Source organism: Nothobranchius furzeri, chromosome 6 (assembly GCF_043380555.1).
Source record: "Nothobranchius furzeri strain GRZ-AD chromosome 6, NfurGRZ-RIMD1, whole genome shotgun sequence".
NCBI lineage: Eukaryota > Metazoa > Chordata > Actinopteri > Cyprinodontiformes > Nothobranchiidae > Nothobranchius > Nothobranchius furzeri.
The window spans coordinates 77,130,034-77,150,596 of NC_091746.1; the positions used below are offsets into that span (position 1 = coordinate 77,130,034).

At 40.5% G+C, this 20,563-nt stretch overlaps 1 protein-coding gene across 4 annotated transcripts in view; it reads left to right on the top strand.

The window, feature by feature from the left end:
- The first annotated feature begins 10,874 nt into the window (after nt 1–10,874).
- The window catches only part of rbm47 (RNA binding motif protein 47), a 46,485-nt gene continuing 36,796 nt past the window's right edge, over nt 10,875–20,563 (top strand). The window contains exons 1-2 of one of the 4 annotated variants that reach the window (XM_054744781.2): nt 10,875–11,026; nt 12,618–12,782. The gene's annotated coding sequence lies outside the window, so the exon portion shown is untranslated. Of the gene's footprint in view, nt 11,027–11,774; nt 12,148–12,429; nt 12,445–12,617; nt 12,783–20,563 lie in introns of those variants that run through there. The other 3 variants (XM_054744782.2, XM_015943587.3, XM_015943588.3) reach the window with 3 other exon arrangements.

The following is a 20,563-nucleotide window of genomic DNA, read 5'->3' on the forward strand; positions in this document are numbered from 1 at the left end:
ACCACCAGAGGGAGTGCGTTCCAGAGTTTGGGAGCAGCAAAGGCGAACCCCACGATCTTTATATTTACTTTTAGGGACTTTGAGCAGTATATGGTCAGCAGACCTTAGTGACGGGGGTGGGGGTGGGGGGATGGGGGTGAGCAACTCTGACAAGTATAAGGGGCTAGTTATCAGAAACACCAAATTACAACACGGCACGGCAAAGATAACTGGAGAAAGAAGATGCTGTGAAGAGTACTATATAAAGTGGAAGTCCCATATAAAGTTAAAGATTCGTTAATTTTCACGGCTTTATGTTTCATTTACTCCTCACTAATTCAACCTTTCATGTTATACTCTATAGAAATATGAGGATCAACCTTTAAAACACACCAACAAGTAATAAAAACTATACAAAAAGGCATTTTAAGTTGTAAACTAAAGAACTTATTATGCTCATACTGATCCGTTTAATCACGGGCTATGAAATGATCTACGGTATAATAACTTAACTTCGGTGAATATGTTTGTGTTTATAAATTTTGTTTATAGTCACATTGATGGAATTAAATATTTGATTAGTACGCAGGTTAAGCAATAATATAAGCAAATTCTTTTTAGTCATATTCATGTGCGTGTATGTGGATGGTGTGTATATACTTATATGTGTATCTGTTAGTGTAAGTATGGGAGTATATATACCTATATGTATAACCTATTTCTGTTTACATAAATTACTTTGATCATGATCATCATCATCATCTTTTGTTATATGGCACTTTCCAACTGCCAGCAGGTGAACCAAAGTTCTGCACAAGCATAAAAAATAACCTCACTGACCAATACAATGGCTGACAGAAATAGACAGAAGAATAAATAACTGCAGGTGATAAAAGCAAAGAATGTGATTTAATGACTGAATTCAATACGATACGATGCGATACGATACGGTACGGTACGATACAATACAGTGCAATACGGTACAATACGGTACGGTATGATACAACACAATACGATACGATATGGCATGGTACGGTACGGTACATACGGTACGATACGATACAGTACGATACGATACAATACGGTACCATACAATGTGATACGATACGATACTATACGATGCGATACGATACAGTACGATACGATACGGTACGATACAGTACGATATGATACAAGAAAACTAGTATTTATGTGTTAACCATCTTCCAGGTGTCTCCCTAAAGATTTTAAAAGCTACATAAGTATAATTTTGAACAGTGAAATATTAAACCCTTCACGTTATTATCATATTTGCTGAAGAAAAATTAAATTTCCTGTTCAAATAGAATTACAGTAATAAAATGTTTTTATTAGAACCACTTTCCATGTTTTATTTTGTAGTCATTTTTTAATTATGACCAATTCTTTTGTGTTTAGAGCGCTTCATTAAACCCTCAGAAAAAATTGTAAATTTTTTTTAATTTTACCATTATTCACAAATATACAACAAATATGGCATCAAACCTGCTGCTGGACCTGAAAACAGCCAGGCTGTCAGCTTGCAGCACCAGCTTTTTACCAAAGGAGGGAGACAGAATTCAGAGTTTTCCCACAGATTCAGTCCAGCCATTTTCCAAACTGTTTTCTTACCTCTCCCTATTAAGAAAGCACGAGTCATACTTAGATTAACACGTATTTACTATATAAAAGTGATTGATCCTGCTTGTCTACACAAAGCAGAAGTGAAATGTCTTTCTGTTTCATTTTTTAGGAGTGAACTTGTCAGCAATGAGGCGTTTTATCTGTGAGTGGAAAATCCACAGTGAGCTCTGTAGGGGCAAATGAGCCTCACCTCTCTGTGGGTGAGAGTACATCTGGAGAGATTATCCCATCCAACACGCGTCATCAGCATCGCCACACAACAGGGCTCCACTTGCTCCAGATTGTGTGTGTTTGTGTGTACGTTTATTTCAATAATCAGCCCTGCTGGAGACGGCGGGTTGTACGTTCGTAAGCCGACCTGGAATTTTTTCAATAACGGTTTTAATCTTTAAATGGACTCAATGCCGTGGCCTAAGAGTTTCCTTTCTTTTTTTTCCTTCTTAACACCCTTTACGTGATTACCTTAGTAGGCCAAGCACACACCAACTGTTTGTTCTTTCAGATTTTTTTTATCCATCACAAAAATGAAACAAGTCCTGAGTGGATAAATCTCTAGTCTTCATTCTGTCATAACAAAACTTCCACTAGTTGATGTGTAGCTTAGCTTTTAACACAATAAGCAGAAGTTGCACGGCAGGTTTTAGTCAGCACTCATTCTGCTCTCTAAAACTTTACGTGTTGGTTAAACAGTCTTTCAAGAACATCATAAACACAACGCTCTCTTTAAACTCTTTGCCTCATAAACCTGTTGCAGGTCAGCTGCAGAATAAAATGTAGGAACCTGTCAATATGTAATTAAACATCATGTTAAAGTGTTTCTGGACTTGAGATGTGTCAAACAACCTCCAGACAAATAATAATAATAATAATAATTACACAACAATGAAAGAAATAAAAATAAAACACAAATGTTGAATGTTAAAGTGAACCTATTAAGACTTTTTCCCCCTTAACTTATGACAGTTCTATGGTTGATACCAAACATGTTCATGAAGTTCTTTGCACTAAAGACCTCTCACATTAAGCAACTTCAGCAGTTTTATTCTTGACATTTTCAGTACCTTCCAGAATGAGCCATTTCAAGGCTCTGTCACAAAAAAATCAAGCTGGAGCTGGCCACACCCACCAGCACCATCAGGCTGCTATAAGCTAAGAATCTCCGAAAGTGGCGGCTGATGAAAAACAACTTGGGGAGGAAGAGCTATATGTGGAATTTTCTTGTCTTAGTCCATAAGTATTAAAATAAACAGCTGAACAATGACTACAATTGCAAAACAACCATTAATTTCTCTCATCCAAATAAGCAGTTTCAAAGTAAAGTAAAGCAAAGTAAAGTAAAGTAAAAGAAAGAGAAAAACCAGTCTTTTTTATAGCGCCTTTCAAAATAAAAATCCCAAGGCGCTTCACAAAAAAATGTTTAAGTATAAAAAAGATTAAAAATAATGATTAAAAATATGTTTAAAATGACAGAAAAATATGAAAAATTTTGATAAAAAGTAATAATGTAAGGAAGGGGAGGGAGAAAATGAATAAGAAAAAGGGAAGTCAGTGGTGATAGCGGGAAAGGCAGAATAAGTAGAAAGAGTAGAATAAGGAGAGAGTGGTGACGAAGGTCAAGGGAAGGCCAAAGTAAAGTCAAGTCAAGTAAATTTTTTCATTTAGCAGATAAAGCTGAGTGTAATTATAATAATTCTCAAATAAATGCAAGAAGCCCTGTTTACATAGTTGAGCAGGAAAATGAAATGGATAGGATTCGGGGGAACTACTGTCACCTACTGGTTTGGCATGCCTTTGAATGTGCCCAACAATGCACATATGTGGTTATGTGTAGATGGAGTTTTTTCTAAAAATGAGGTAGTGTGGTTGCTATTTTGTAGGGGTGGGGTGGATATTTGTTTTGAAAAACCTGCTGTGTGGATAAGGCAATCAATTATTCTGTTGCTCAAAGCTGGGCACATCAAAGTGTAATACTCAACTTGTCCAGTAGATGACAGTAACACAGCATAGACATCCAATTAGAGGTGCTATTTTATACAACATAATCCAATAAAATTGTAGCAAATAAACACAATTTATAGCTACATTTAGGATTTAAGCTGTACACCAACAGTGAGTGTGTGTGAATGAGCAAGTGACAAAGAGTGAAGCTAGCTGCAGGTGGTTTTCTGTAAGCTGGGGCACTGCCAGTCAGAGCCCCAGAGGCATTTAATTCACAGGTGCTGACTGACCCAAAATTCTCCAGTTCTCCTTAGCAACCAAATGTGATTGGCTGTTTAGCTGCAATTCAGGGGCCCTTTTCCCATGTAGGCACACACAATTAGGGAAATCTGACACATTTATAGTAAATATATGAATATATATATATATATATATATTGTGTTTTATTTACTCTTTAGATGTTTTTCCCTTTTAAAGTCAGGGAGAGCAGTGCCCCCATGGACGAGCTGCTACTGAGCTCTAACAGCCGGGAGGGGCTCAAAGTAGAGCTGCTGCTTCTCCAGCAGTACATAATTCCTGAAACCGAACACTGACAGAAAAGGGATGGATGTTTTTTTCTCCACATTTAGAGTTTTCATAAAGGTCAGTAGAGACCTACATTGCAGCACAAAAGGTTGCAAAAGGTGACTTTTCCCCTTGAACATTTTGGAGTAGGATCTGATGAGCAGTACGAGTGTGAACAAGTGGTCCAGAAAATATTTATTATAAAAATGTATTCAAATAAACTTTTTCTCAAATCTTTTTATCTCGGTTAGTAGACAGATTAAATTAAAATGTGTCTTTTTTTGACTAATTTAAAGAAAAATCACCAGTCAAACCTATGAAAGTATATTGAAACTTTAAGAATATTTAGAGTAACTTTGCAAATAAAAGATTAAAACCATTTCTGATCACAATCTCCAAACTTTATTTTGACAAAAGGGACCTGATGTAAATAATAAAATGATAGATACTTTATAATTACTGAGTGATTGTTTTGTAACAAATTAACTTTTTGATTGCTTTTTTAGTGAATAAAACGTCATTTTTTAAATGTAATGTGAGCTCATTAACCCATTATTATGAGGTATTTAGAGAAGCTTATTAGACTGAGTCTGAACTCATCTACTCAGTCAGATCTAATCTCTTAGCACATCTGGCTGGGCTTTTAGCTTTCTGTTGCAGAATAAAACCATAATGTGAAACAAAAGGTCAGAACGGTCTCTCTATTTTACACCAAAAGTTATAAAATACGCACAAAAACAAAACAAGGAGACAGTTGTTTTCACCATTCTGCAGGACGAATTTACTGGTTTTTATGAAGTTAATGGAAGAATCTTTAGTTGACAGTTGTTTCATGTTTCCTTATAAATGCTGAAGAGTATTTACAGTTATTATCCTGGTTTAATCCATTTGAGGAGGTGTTACCCGCCACACACAAAAAGAACATGATCCACGTTTTTCTTCCGCTCTCAGTTTTCCTGAAACGTCCTGATTGGACCTGCTCGCTGCAAGTGAAAAGCCACTGTGACCCGTCTCTTTGTGAGTTTTTGTTGTGCACCATAAGAGCATATTTCTGGGAATCCACACTCACCAAGTCTCACGTCTTGCTCTATTGTGTAGCAACGAGGGCAGGGTATGGGCTGCTAAATGTGGGAAGATTTTGCTTTTGTTTATGACCTTTGAGGAGGCAGTAGGTGTGTGTGTGTGTGTGTGTGTGTGTGTGTGTGTGTGTGTGTGTGTGTGTGTGTGTGTGCAGTTCTAAAAGCTGTCATTAAGATACCAAAAATGAAAGTAACTACTTGTAAATTGGAAACTATTTGTGGTTTTGCTCATCATTTTATAACTTCCTGTTTATGCACGGACTGTTTCTGTAAGATTTCAACAAATTCACATTAGACAACATTTTCTAAATATTGAAGAAAATTATTAATTCTTTGCTGCTGTTTAAAAAAAGACATTCACATAAAGGTCGGTAAAGCTTCTTGTTTTCACACCTCAAGTTTGATCTAAACTATTTGGACCATTTCAGCCAAGAAATCCTGCAGACTTTGACATCATTTGAAGTAAAATGTGCAGTTTATCTTAGCTCGGTGGTTCTTGATTCAGAAATATGAGCACCTTCTCATTGGACAGCACTCTGTAGCCCTCAGCTGACCAGAAAACAACTTTGGTGGTTCAGGTTGGCTTAGAGGGGCGTCTCTGCCTGTGTTACAGCCTTACTGTGGTGGTAGCTCATATAAAAACTAGCAGTTAGCTTTTTCAGTTTATCTACCATCAATAAAATGCACAAGAAGAAGCAGAAGTGTGTTTTTTTGTTGGCATCATGGGGGAGACTGGAAATAAAAGTAAGAGACTATTTATTTTTGGAGGCAAAGCAAAGAGCGAGCATCGGCACTGCGCGGCCTACGCTCTTTGGTTTCAGTATCAAACTATCTAAAAAAGTAGCAAAGTCCTAATTTTTCTTTGTTTCTAAACTGCCAGTAATCATAAATTCAGAAAATCATGCAAAATACAACACCTTGTCCGATAACGTTGTCCGCAAAGCTTGCTACAGGATTGTTTACAACATGGTGTATTGGTATGGGCTTGATCATATTGGATATCTTTAGAAAAGCAGGTAAAATATCCCAAATTCAAACCAAATTATTTATGCTGGTGAAACTTTGGTGGACTTAAGAGCCCCATTTTAGTTGTAGTTGCACTTAAGATAATAATAATAACAATAATAACAATAATAATAATAATAATAATAATAATAATAAAAAAAATAATAATAATGTAAAAACACCTTAAAGATCAGCTTATCAGCTTAATTATAAAAAGTTAAATATGGTCTATGTATGGCATTTTGTCTTATTTTATACTTGCAGTGTATATAATAAATTTATAAATAAAATTGAACCAAAATAAAAACAACATGTAAATACTGCAAATCTCAACCTAAACAAGGTTCAGGAACAACAGTGTGTTTCCTTCCCACAGCAGGTATCTGTTGCTGTAAAACCTTCCTGATGTCTAAAACCGGTTAGTAATGTTTCACAGTGAGATCTGATTTAGCATTCAGACTCAAGCCTTTAATTAGCTTGAACTGCAATCACTGAGAATCAGAGCTAATCCTATGGGCGTGACTGTAACTGAAGCAAGTCTCTGCAAACACAAACTGTGAGGAAATTATTAACACCAGGTGTTATTTATGGAAGGGAATTTATTTCTTTTTACAGGTTTAATCGTGTATCTTTTATAATTGTTTGAAAACATTGCCCGAGGCATTACTGGATAATTGTAACTGCTCACCCTTTAACTTTGCCTTTAATCTGATTATTAAATCTGAATTTAATTAGTGTATTTAATTAGATTTAAATGAATTTGTGTATTTTAATTATGCTGTCACATTGATCTTGCTGTTCTTGCTCCTGGCAAGTAGCCTGGCAAGCCAGACTAAATAAATAGTCTGGTAACGCTCCATTGACGGTTCTCGGTCATGGGGTGGGTTCTACCATTGTCTTTCCAACGATCTCTGCATGCTACTGGACAATGAAGAACAAGATGTTCTCACCGCAGTGGATATGGGTAAACGAGGCAGTCCGCTGCTGAAAAAGGTGAAAATACATCCTTTTTCTAGAGAAAGAACTTAAATACATCTATCTACTCCTGATTCTAATAGACCCCAAGTCTAAATAGTCCAAAAATGATGTAAAAGCCGTTTCAAACGAGCTGTCGCCATCTTGTTCCACTCCGTCGCATCATCCTGCCCACCACACCAATAGGGTGTCGTGATTGGCACACAAAACCGATAGAGCGCTGTGATTGGCCCACCATAGTGGACTAATAACAGTGCTCTACCGGTTTGAAACCCTGATAGAGAGCTGTGATTGGCCCGCCAGAATGCTACTAGGGGCCATGAAGGTTCCAGTGGAGCCTGTGGTCTAGTTCACCAGGCCTCTGTGAACTAGACCACATAGCCTCTGTGTTTGAAATGTGCAAACACGGAATGTGCATCTCTTACAAGGCTGCCTTGTATATGTATATATATATATATATATATATGTACATGCATATATATATATATATATAGCCATGCCCTAATGTGGGGCCTGGGGGGCGCATCGACATGGTCGGGACATAGAAGGGGGTGCGTGGCTAAATAAGTTTGGGAACCACTGGCTTAATGGATCCCTTCAGATTGAAACTGGTTCAAAAGTAATAAGAGAGGAAAATAATTATATGAGATCTACAAAGTTATCAGAGACAAATTCTATTCTGTCCATTCAGAAGTCCATAAACTTATCACTTTCAGATATAGAGTTTTGGTTTTTCAGGACTAACATGCTAAAGGCTTGGCCAAGTGCAGTCAAAACTGATGGTGTCTTAAAAGTACTCTACATATTAGGCATGAATATCAGCAGCAGGAGAAAATGTAACAATTCCAGCTAAAGGCTTAACAAAAACAAACGTGAATATCTGTTAAAGTTCCCACATGTTAAACACCCGTCTGAAATGTAACACGCTAATTATAGAAAAGCTTTAAACCAAACTATTTATTGTCTAATGTTACGATATCAACTACTTAATGATCATTTTCATTTCATAATGTAACTGTAAAACCATAATGGTAAATAAGGGGAAAAAGAAGACATACATCGGTAAATATAAATAAGACCGAGTTTGTGATGAAAGTGTTAATCCTAATAATCCAACTGCACAATTTAAAGCTGGGGAACATAGTTTATACATTTGACAAGCTGACCCTGTTCTATGATAAAGTGACCTACACCTAGATTCCCCGTCTACGCTGCAAAACCCGTGGTGAACGAGCTTTCTCTGTCTGCGCTCCTAAACCCCGTTGGATATCAGACTCTGCTCCTCTGTTGGGGTTTTTAAGTCTCGCTTAAAGACTTACTTTTATTCCCTTGCTTTTACTGCCTAGCTATTTTATCTAGGTTTATTTACACTATTCTTTTACCTAGTTTACCGACTTCTCCTGTTTGGTTATTTGTGCTATGCTCTAGCTGTTTTATTCTTTTATATTATTCTTTTAACCTTATATGTTATTTTCCCTGTACAGCACTTTGGTCAGCTCACATGTAAATGCGCTCTGTCAAATAAATGGAAATGGAAATGGAAAGCGGAAAATCTTTCTGAAATTATATTTTCCAAATGTAGTTGACACCATCACCAATCACCTCCGTGTATTTCTCCCGTTTCTATGCTTAACTTTTATTTATTGGGCTTTTAATTTACTCAGCTTCTTCCAACACCTTTCTGACGTCCGCTCCCGTCTGCTGAGAAACTTCTTTAAAACTTGTATTCCTTGGCGATGCGTCTAGCTCGTCCCGAGTTTGGACTCTCACGATGATGGTGAAGAATGTATGGAGCTCTGAAGCTGACCAAACCTTCCTGCTACTTTCTCACATTTGTGAACAAAGAAAATACAAACAACGGATCTCCTGGGTTTGTTTTGCTTGTTGCAAGTTGTGATGTATTTCTGACCCCCAATCAGTCAACGGTGTTGTCGCTCCACCCTAACCGAACCGCTCCACAAATATTTGGACCTATCAGAAGGGGGCCACAAAAGTGCCGTTAGCTGCGGGGTCCGGGTCGGCTGTGTTTTCCAATCGGGACAGAAGAATCAGCGAGCTGACCCTCCCCGTCCCGTCCCATACCCAGCGGTGGAAACGAGCTATTATTGCACCGATGCTATTTGAATGGACCAGCTTCGTAGTGCATTGCGCTATCGTAAAAAATTTCCAGCTTCCTAATTTTTACAGCAGATCATTTGAATGTTTCCTTGTAAATCTTTACATGACTCTGTGGTTGACTGTATGTAAGTGGATCTTTAACAGTACTGGCTAATGCTGAGCGTCGCTCAGTTCAAATTGGGGCTTTATTGGAAGGGGTGGGGGGTGGGGGTGGGGGGGGGGTGTAACTTTTGTCTACATTGAAGGGTAATGCTATAAATTAAATAAATAAAGAAAGAAAATGATCTTTTATACAGCGGCTCTCAAGATAAAAATGACAAGGCACTTCACAAGAACAACAAATTCTAAATATAAAAAGATACAAAATATAATGTATATAATTGTTAAAATGGGACAACAAAAAGGGGTTAAAATGTCGGGAAAGGCATATTTGGTAGAAAGAGCACAATAAGGAGAGGGTGGTGATGAAGGTCATGCAAAAGCCAGCTTGAAAAAGCAAGTTTTCAGCTTTTTAAAGGAGACCACGGAGTCCACTGATCTCAGGCTCAGGGGGAGAGAGCGTTTCAGAGTCAGGGGGGCCACAGCGGCAAATGATCTGTCACCTTTGGTCTTTAGCCTGGAGCGCTGCACAACCAGCAGGCTTTGATCACTGGACCTCACATGCCTCACAATTCAAAGCTTGTGAGATCTGTAAAGTAAGCAGTAAAGTCGAACGTATTGTGCAAATCGTCCAGCAGCCCTGCCTGAGTTCAGCTGCTGTGTTGAAACACTATTTCTCTGTGTGAGCAGGTCTGACTCAATCTCAGTTTCCTACAAACACACACACACACACACACACACACACACACACACACACACACACACACACACACACACACACACACACGTGCGCGCACACACACACACACGTGCGCGCACGTGCGCACACACATACTTGCACACACACACATGCATGCACATACACACACACATACACTCACACACACACACACATACTTGCACACACACACATGCATGCACATACACACACACATACACTCACACACACACACATACTTGCACACACACACGCTTGCACACACACACACACACCACACACACACACACACACACACACACACACACACACACACGTGCGCGCACGTGCGCACACACATACTTGCACACACACACATGCATGCACATACACACACACATACACTCACACACACACACACACATACTTGCACACACACGCTTGCACACACACACACACACACACACACACACACACACACACACACACACACACACACATACACACACACACACACACACACACACACACACACACATACTTGCACACACACGCTTGCACACACACACACACACACACACACACACACACACACACACACACACACACACACACACACACACACACACACACACACTTGCACACACGCATGGACACACACTGTCATACAAGTTCCCCACTGTGCGTATGTGTGTGGACTTTATCTGAATGTGTGTGTGTGTTGTCACTCTACAGATATTCAGCTTCCTCACTTCTCCCTTCTGCACTTGTTCTGGTAGCTGTTTAGCCGTGGCCGTTGCTGATCAGCACATCTCTCTCCCTGCCTCTCTCTTTCTTTTGTCTCCATGACAACTAGCCATAGTCGACATCAAAATCACTGTACACCTGAGGCGTCTGGGCCCACCCACACCTGGCTCTATGAGGAATTCAGGTTGGTGAACTCACACACACACACACACACACACACACACACACACACACACACACACACACACACACACACACACACACACACACACACACACACACACACACACACACACACACACACACACACACACAGTGTCTGAATGGGAGATGAATGTTGCCGTGTTGAAATAAACCTACATGATCAAACAAGTGTATTATTTGCAGCATAGCAAGAGATTTGGAGCAGCATGGGAAAAAGGAATCTGAGAAACTCTGGCTGTTTTACTTTCATTTCAGCTTTAAAACAAGAGTCTCTTCAGCAAAAGTGGGAAACTTAATATTAGATGTTTTAAAGTTTCCGATTTCCCCTCATGTCACACTCACACTGATAGACAAACACAGGTAATCCGAGAGAGAGTGTGTGTATGAGCCAGCTGTTATTGCTGAGAGTTGTCATTCTGGAGGGATCAGCATTACACACGTCAAAGAGTGAAGATTGTAGCTTAAAGACAGCGTGTCATCATGACCTCAGGGCTGCAAATTTATTTGTGGAGGAGCAGGAGGTCGGCGTGAGTGAGACTGACAGTAATGATCTGGTGTTGGATGGTTGTGGAAGCAAACGATTATGTGGTGAGAGGTGTTAGGGTGAGGTGAGAAGGAAAGCCCTTTTGGAGGAATGCTGCTCTGGCTGCTGGATGCTGTTTCAGGGTGGGTGTTCAGGTAGCACACACACACACACATACATGCACGCACACACACACACTCAGACACTGACTGAATCAGGTTGAACAGGGGCACAGGCGGATAGCATTTCTCATTTGGAATGATGGGAGGGAGGAGTATTGTGAGTTAAGGCAGTTGGATTCTGGTTTGGTGAGTTTTGGGAGCAGGTAGTGTGTACACCATACACACGGCACTTCAGACAGACAGACTGACCGACAGAGAGAGAGATAGAGAGAGAGAGAGAGAGAGAGAGAGAGAGAGAGAGAGAGAGAGGTAAATGGAAAGTATGACAGGGAGGTTTCTTAGTTAAATAAAAAGTGACGGGAGAGCTCTTGCAGTTAGGATCACTGGACGTCTTGATTTCTCAACTATGGTTTGCTGTGAGGAGGGGAGAGTTTTGGGTCTCGTTGGATCAAAAAGGTATTCTCTACTCCTTGTCCTTTTCCTCTCTTCTCAGTCGTTTCTCTCTCTCCCCCCTTCTCAGAACTGAGGAATGTGGGGCTTATGTCAGTGAGAGTCAGGTACAGACTCACTAATTACCACTGCCCTTCATCTTTTCCACCCTCACTCTCTCTCTCCTTCTTCTCCGTCACCTCCTGCTCTCTCCTCCACTTGGAGACCTTGTGCACCCCCCCACACTTGTCCCGTCTCCTGCTGTTACGTCTACACGTGTTGTCGTGACTGGAGCAGAGGAGAGGACAAACACAGAGGATCTGAGTCAGTATCTGAAAAAAACACCAAAAGGAGAAGAGAAACTCTGACTTGTCCTCTCCTATTACATGAGTGATTGGTGTATGAGTGTGTGTGTGTGTTTGCTTCAAGTGCCTGAGATCTGCTCTCATTGTGCTTCTTTTTTTTCTTTTTTGGTCGGGGGGCGGCTGTCACTGAAGACAGGAGGCGCTTTGACAGCCAACTGGAGGTAAGAGACAACCTGACAAAGAGAGCAGAGGAAGAGAGGAGGAAGATGAGAAAGTGACAATTTGGATCGGCGTATTCTGAGTGCTGGAAGACGGTTTAAGAGCGACTCTGAGACTACACATCCCATCATCCCACAGGTGGGCTGGAAACTCAACACACAGGCTCGGCTGCTGCTGTGAAACTTCTTTTCAGTTTACAGTTTTGAACTTTTGAAGCTGCTCTGTGAGGAAGAAAACGTAGGGACATGGTGTGTTTGCTCACCTGGAGATTTCAAACCACCCACACACACACACACACACACACACACACACACGCACGCACGCACACACACACACACACACACAGTGGGTATCTAGAAGGTCATTTTTTCAGCTGGTCAAGTGATCACATTGACCCAGCTGACTGCTGTAACCTTCACTGCAAGGTTACAGAATGGGGACTGGATGTTTATTTGTGTGTGTGTGTGTGTGTGTGTGTGTGTGTGTGTGTGTTCGTGTGTGCGTCTGACTTCAATCGGTGTCTTGTCTAGTCACTTTGTGATTGTGTGTGTGTTTCAAAAACTGGTCGAGCAGGGCGCCAGTCAGCCTTGGGTGTCTTGTTGTTGGACAAACAAGATTTAGTGTGTGTGTGTGTGTGTGTGTGTGTGTGTGTGTGTGTGTGTTGAAGACAGTTCATATCCAGCTGATATGTTCAAGAGCAGATGTTTTGTGTTTTAGTTGTCCAACAAATCTTTGTCTTCAAAACTAAGTAAATCTTTTGTTTTTGGGGGCTTTTTGAAATACTTTGAAATAGTTACACCAAATACACCAAATGCTTGTGGAGAACTTATGAAATGTTGAAATATATCTGAAAAAGAAACAGAAAATAAACACATCTGATTGAGAACAGGTAGACTAATGTGCAGAAAAGCTAGCATCAAAGACACTGAGTAAAAGTTAAAGCTCAGTTCTGTGATTTCTGAGCTAAGTTATGATTTCACCCACAAACAGTTTCAGTTTCCGAGGTCGACTACCTCGATGCATGAGACACGTCTGGTTTGAGGAAACAATTCGGTTTCTGTGGAGCTCCTTCTTCCTTTTGGACTCATACAGAAGTCCTTTATGGAGTAAGAAAGCCAGTCTTCAGCTTCCTGAGACCTGAGCTTTTGTCGGGTAATCAAAGATGTTTTTGAATTGTCATTCATCAGTCTATAGGAGGAAAGTAAATAGTGGCACATTTTATAGTATTTTTTTGAATCAAACCTTTGTAATTGTTGTAAATGATCACAAAGCCATGTGTCTGAATAACGACAGGTCTCATCTAAACAGAGTAAAATATAGTTTTCTGTGTGAGGATGCAGAGTTTCAGGAGGTGGAAATTCCATTTGGCTTGGGACACTGGAGGGAATATGGTGGATAAGGCCACACAGCGTGCTTTACTTTTGCTTTCGCTCACTTTTTGTTTTAGTTTACACAACACACTGGCTTAAAATTAGATACTAATATTAGTCAAGTTCCATAAATATGAAACCTGAGAAATCCAGGAATTGAGAGGAACCACACAGTTAAGGCTGATTCATGCTGACACTGCTCCAGCATGTCAGATCTGTTGGATCGCCATGAAGCGACGCCGTATGGGCGATCCAACACTGTCGGATCGTCGGTTGGAGTCGAGCTCTATTTTCTAAACATCCGACGGCCGCGTTGTATGCTGGACGTCTGTTATTGGTCAGCCGAACAACCCAACGTCATTGCTGGCACAATCAAGCTTCCCTTAAATAATGTAAACAGCACGAGTGTTGACAATGGACGGACACTCCACCGACGCCTCTTCCTCCGACGTTCTCGCTGTGCTCTTTCTAATAACAGTTGTTGTTCCTCTAGCTCAAGCAGCTCCTGCTCAATAAAAGATTTCGCTCTGTGTCTGTGTCGTCCATCTTTTCGCGAGTGTAGGTGCGTCGCAAATAGTAAATAGTAGTAGGGCAGACTTGTCACTACAAGAGTATGCACACCTGCATAGGAGCGCACCCTCTGTTGTTTTTGCGGAGAATTTCTTTGCAACAGGGTCAGGCCAGTATGAATACTGAGGAGACACGACGCTGAAGCAGCGGGGGCGCAAATGTGCCTCTGCTTAAGCATGAATCAGGCTTTAGCATGAAGCTATTATCAAAATCTAACTGTGAAGTGATCATGACGGAGTTATTTTCTTCGTATCTGAAGCGCTCCGTGTTGCACTTTCAGAATTCCAGCGTGCTGTTGCAGATTTTTCAGAAAGCATGACTTTGTGCATTTTTAGGTTGACATTTGGAGCAGTGAAAGTCTCGGGGACGTTCATGTCAGTGAGTTTATCGTCGTGTCCTGTCTTGGAAACGAGGCTGATGAATGCAGTGAAAACTTTCACAAAGGAAGGCGTGTGAAAGGTGTGTGCTGGTCAGACCTGATAAGGAGATGTCACGTAGTTTGTTCACATTACCTCAAAACCCAGAATAAACTCACGTGAAATGATTTGAGTCTGTCGTTTACATTGAGGATGGATCATCTTTGTGTTTTCACTCCAGACAACAGAACGGGCTTTACCGTTAATTGTTCAGCCTAATTCAAGCGCTGACCCATTTCTCAGAGCGATATCTATCCCCTGACTGAACGATACTCATCTCTCACACTCCTCAGGCCGCTGTCAAAGACAACGAGCCGATAACTAGACTTTCCTTCACGGTGTGATCTTACCGGTGTTGTGTTTGGGCCTTCTTTGGTTTCAGGAAGTCACGACAGAGAGTCGATACACAGAAACATAAATGAAAAGTGGAGATTAGTCTTATTTTTTAGAAGCAGGACACGGGTTATTGTTCAGTAAACCTCAATTAGGAAGAGAAACCCCTTCTACTGCAGGAATCACACACACACACACACACACACACACACACACACACACACACACACAGTATATGAGCATGTCACATGATCATCTCATACTAATGGTGGGGAAGCACAGATTTAGTAGTGTATGTGTGTGTGCGCGTGCGTGTGTGTGTGTGTGTGTGTGTGTGCGTGTGTGTGTAACGCAGTAACAGTGAGGCGTAGGGAGCTGCTAATGCAGCAGAGGCAGAGAGGGGAACCTGTTAGCACTATTGTGCTGTTTATGAAACACCTGTAACCAGATCTCATCTCCTCTCTCTCCGATTCTTTCTGTTTGCCACACACACACACACACACACACACACACACACACACACACACACACCCACACACACACACCTGGGGAGAACAATGGCCACATTCTTTCCCTCTACCCCCCCAACCTCCTCGTTAGCTCCCATCTGACTGGACCAAACTCAGAAAGCAGCACCAAGAAGACTACAAGCAGTAAGAAAGAGTAAAAAATAATTTTAATGAGCTCAAACTTTCTGGACTTTGGTGCCTTTGGCATTTATTTTTTCTTTCTCCTGTGATAAATATTAACCCTCTGCAGGCGTTGCAGATTTGCAACGTTAAAACCTGTGGTGACTCCACATACGTATTTCATGAACATTTTTTTCACTCATAAGTACCCCTGAAGGACTTAGCTGTTCGTCCTTTTATCAAAACTTAGTTTGAGCCTGAGAGGGTTAAAAAGTAGAACGCGTTTTGAGATCAGTCAAGAACTTTCAAGAACGTTTATTGTGTTTCTTAACTTGTCACCTTGAGAGCTGGTTCTCCTAACCACAAAAATACATTGTACTTTGGCTATAACTGTTAAAAAAACCTTCTACAGGGTACTTGTTGTCCACGTTATCTACAATAATACAGCCCAACGGACTCCTCCCCCTAGATTAGCAGTCTCCATGATCTAAAAGTCCAGACGGGTTAAAGTAAGAAATAGAAAAAAGTAAAGCTTACACTGTTTGTGTTTGTTAGTAGTTCTGGTATATTAAGACAGTGGATGAATTGATGCTGTTTCTCTCATTTAGTTGCAGTCCCATGTTGTGTTAAAGGTGAATTTTTGATATCTAGTGCAACGCTAGTGAAAAGTCATGGATTGTTCATTTATTGCTTGCTGATGATGATGAAGTCATGCTTTCTTTCCTGTTACTTCCTTAAATTTCTTCTCAAATGTTTTTGGGATTTTCAAACTTTTATTCAGATCCTGCAACAAAACGACATAGACTCCAACTACTGAAACCCACTCTCCTGTGTTACAGGTGAAAAAAAATTAAAACATGGTGCAAAAGGCCATTTTATTCAGTAATTCAACTTAGACTGAGAAACCATCTAAAAGCTCAAGAACCCTTTGCAGGTGTGTTGATTAATCAGCAGGTTATGTCACCCTTATTGAACCTTTTCACACTGAGATTTTAAATTTGGGGTTTTCATAAACTGTATGCCATAGTCATCACAATTATAGCGACAAAAGGCAATAAAAATATATGGCTTTGCATATAATAAGTCTATCTCATGTATTTTTTCCACCTGTTGAATAGAATTATTAAAATGAATGAACTTTTGCACCATATTCTAATTTTCGGAGTTTCATCTGTACATTGATGCAGCTAATTCAGCTCAATTCAGGTCAAGTTTTAGACCCACCTGCTCTCATGTTAACTTCAATTATTCACAATCAGCTGCTGGTCATTGAATTCAGGTTCTTGGCTTCAGGCAGACCCATCAAAAATAAGAGACATTCATTTGCTTAACATTATTTCTAGTTTGTTTGTTGAAGCATTTATAACCAAACAAAGGATTCACAAATGTCCACACAAATTCTACACTGCAAAAATGGATTTTCAAGAAAGTAAAAAAGCCCTTTTTAATAGAAATTTTGTCTTTAAGAAAACATATTCATATCTGCAAAAAACAGCATGACTAGAAATGAGGTACATGTTCCTGTTTTGAGTAAAATAACTTCTACCAAAGCAAAGTCTAAGCAAAATTAGCTTGGCTAGAATTCTTAAAACTAGCAAAATAATCTAAGGTTAGATTTCTTTGCTAGTTTTAACAATTTTTGCAGATGAGCACATTTTTTCTTTTTCCACTAAAATAAGATAAAAGGTATCAAAACAAGGGTTATTTTTACTTTTTTCAAAATGTTTTTTGCAGTGTAGTAAAGGTGAAATGCCCCTTCGGACCTTTGTGAACTCGAGTCAATGACATAAGTCTGCTGGTTCCCTTACATAGGAAACTTTTAACTATTTGGCACAATGAACTGAACTCAGTGCACTGATAAGTAGGTTTGATTGGAACGTTTACTTTGTGAAGTGCCTTGAGGCAACTCCTGATGCGGTTCGGTGATATATAAATAACCTGAACTGAATTGTTGGGTAACACTTATTCATTAAGGGACCCCTCAGTAACATTACTTAGTGCATTATTAATCATTAATAAACTATTTAAAAAGTATTAACAACTGCTTAACCATATTATATAATATATTACTGAGCAGACCCAACGCCCCCCCCCCCCCCCCAGTTTAACAATAGGGTAACGTTAACAAAGGGATCCTTTGTTTATTAATGCTTAAAATGCACTAAGTAATGTTAGTAAAGGGACCCTTTGTTTATTAATGCTTAATAATGCACTAAGTAACATTAATAAAGAGACCTTTTGTTTATTAATGCCTAAAAATGCACTAAGTAACGTTAATAAAGTGGCCATTTGTTTATTAATGCTTAATAATGCACAAAGTAATATTAATATAGGGACCCTTTGTTTATTAATTCCTAATAATGTTCTAAGTAACGTTAATAAAGGGTCTCTTTTTTTGTTACCACTTGTTGAAACGGAGAGAGTGGCAGAAGTCTTCTGGGTACCTTGGGCAAGACACTTTACTTGCCTTACCAGCTAGTGATGGTTGAAGGGACTGGTGGTGCCACTGTTTGGCAGCCTTACTTCTGCCAGTGTGCCCCAGGACAGTTGTGGCTACAATGTAGCTCATTACCACCAGTGTGTGGATGTGTGTGTGAGTGGGTGAATAACCTTTTGTGTTGTGTAGTGCCGTAGAAGGCACTACATCAAGCACAGGCCATTTACCCTTTGCTAGCTTGATTAAACTACAGTGCTTATGAAACTGCAAAAGACCCAATCTAAATCAAATCTTGGATTGTCCCTTTGGGGCTCCTGTAAAATGATAGATGAGGAGTAAAAAGGCTCAATCTGAGATTCAAAGGTACAGCATTTTCTATTTTTATATGATTCTAATGAATAAAACGCAGGCGCTTAAATTACATTCCTGGTATTGACTTCCCTAAACATCACGCACGGCAGCTTTAATACGAACTACAATGTCATCATAAACAAGGTGAAAAAAATTTCCAGTAACCTACTTTTGTCCTTGTCTGGTTAACAGGAGCATACAGCCAGAAAGTGTTCTGTTGGTTTTCTGCTGGTTGTTGTAATCTTCTCATGTGATTTCAAACGAGTAGGCATTTCAGGGAAATATAGAACAAGGAAACAATAATTACTGGTTTCAGATATTGGACAGACCTAAAAAGACCCACAGAGAGCCTGAAAAACTGCCGATCAAGACCATTTGTGAAGATTACAAAAAATCCTGGCTGCATTGAAGCAAATATTCTTGTGATTTGTAACTTTTGGCAGTAATATAATGATGTATGATTTACAGGGTTGGTCCGTTTGTCTATAAGATGTGTGACGCACATCAGAAGCTCACCAGATATCAGTGTAGGTTCATACATTAGTGATAATGAAGCCACAAGTGCGACTTACGACCGATTTCACAAGTGTGAAAAGTTCTGTTGTGCAAGCGTGTCTCTTCTGAGAACAAGTTGAGTGTATAAACAGGTGACATCCACACACTGTGAAGGCTGGATCAACACTCTTCCTCCTGTTTTTCCTCAGTCCCCTTCCGCTGTTCAACCTCTGACCCCGCCGTAACCCCTGGGCCTCTCACCCGTTGTGCTGACACCACTGAACTCTCCATCCTCTCTGCCTATCCTCCTCCCCTCCTCTCTCCTCCAACCTGCTCGTACACTAATGCTCTTATTATGCTTCATTTCACTGGAAGTTTCGTAATCCACCTCTTCCAGAGAGGATGAGAGCGGAAGGGGGGATATGAGAGAGCAAGACCGCTCATATGCCTCAGGGCAATGTTTGAAATGAGGTGATTCCCTTCAACTTCTCCTCGGTTGTACTTGGAGACAATAAAATCCTTGTCAAGGATGTGTAAAAGTTATAAATTCATTTTACATGCTGTAGGCAGCTTCCTGAATGGCTTCTGTTTGGAAAAGTAGAGCAGGATCGGGCTGCGCAGTGGCGCAGTGGTTAGAGCTGTTGCCTTGTAGCAAGAAGGTCCTGGGTTCGCTTCCCGGCCTGGGATCTTTCTGCGTGGAGTCTGCATGTTCTCCCTGTGCATGCGTGGGTTCTCTCCGGGTACTCCGGCTTCCTCCCACAGTCCAAAAACATGACTGTTAGGTTAATTGGTCTGTCCAAATTGTCCTTAGGTGTGTGTGTGTGTGTGTGTGTGTGTGTGTGTGTGTGTGTGCATGATTGTTTGTCCTGTGTGTCTCAGTGTTGCCCTGCGATGGACTGCCCCCACCCCCCACCCCCCCGCGACCCTGCGTGGACAAGCGGGTTCAAAAAATGGATGGATGGAGAGCAGGATCGATGGGCTAACAGCTAGTCTGCATTCCTGTAGACTGCAAACTTTATTTGTAATTTGGTCAACACACACACACACACACACACACACACACACACACACACACACACACATACATGTGCATGTATACAACCAGAATCTTATTGGCTCCTCTGAAACATACCTTCCTTGGCCTTCCTGTGACCACACACAATGAGCTAGCTGTTCATAGTAGGATGCATGCGCGTGTGTGTGTGTGTGTGTGTGTGTGTGTGTGTGTGTGTGTTTGTGTGTGTGTGTGTGTGTGTGTGTGTGTGTGTGATTTATTTGAGCTTTGCAGGAAGGTGGAGCAAGCACAGAAGTTATGTGT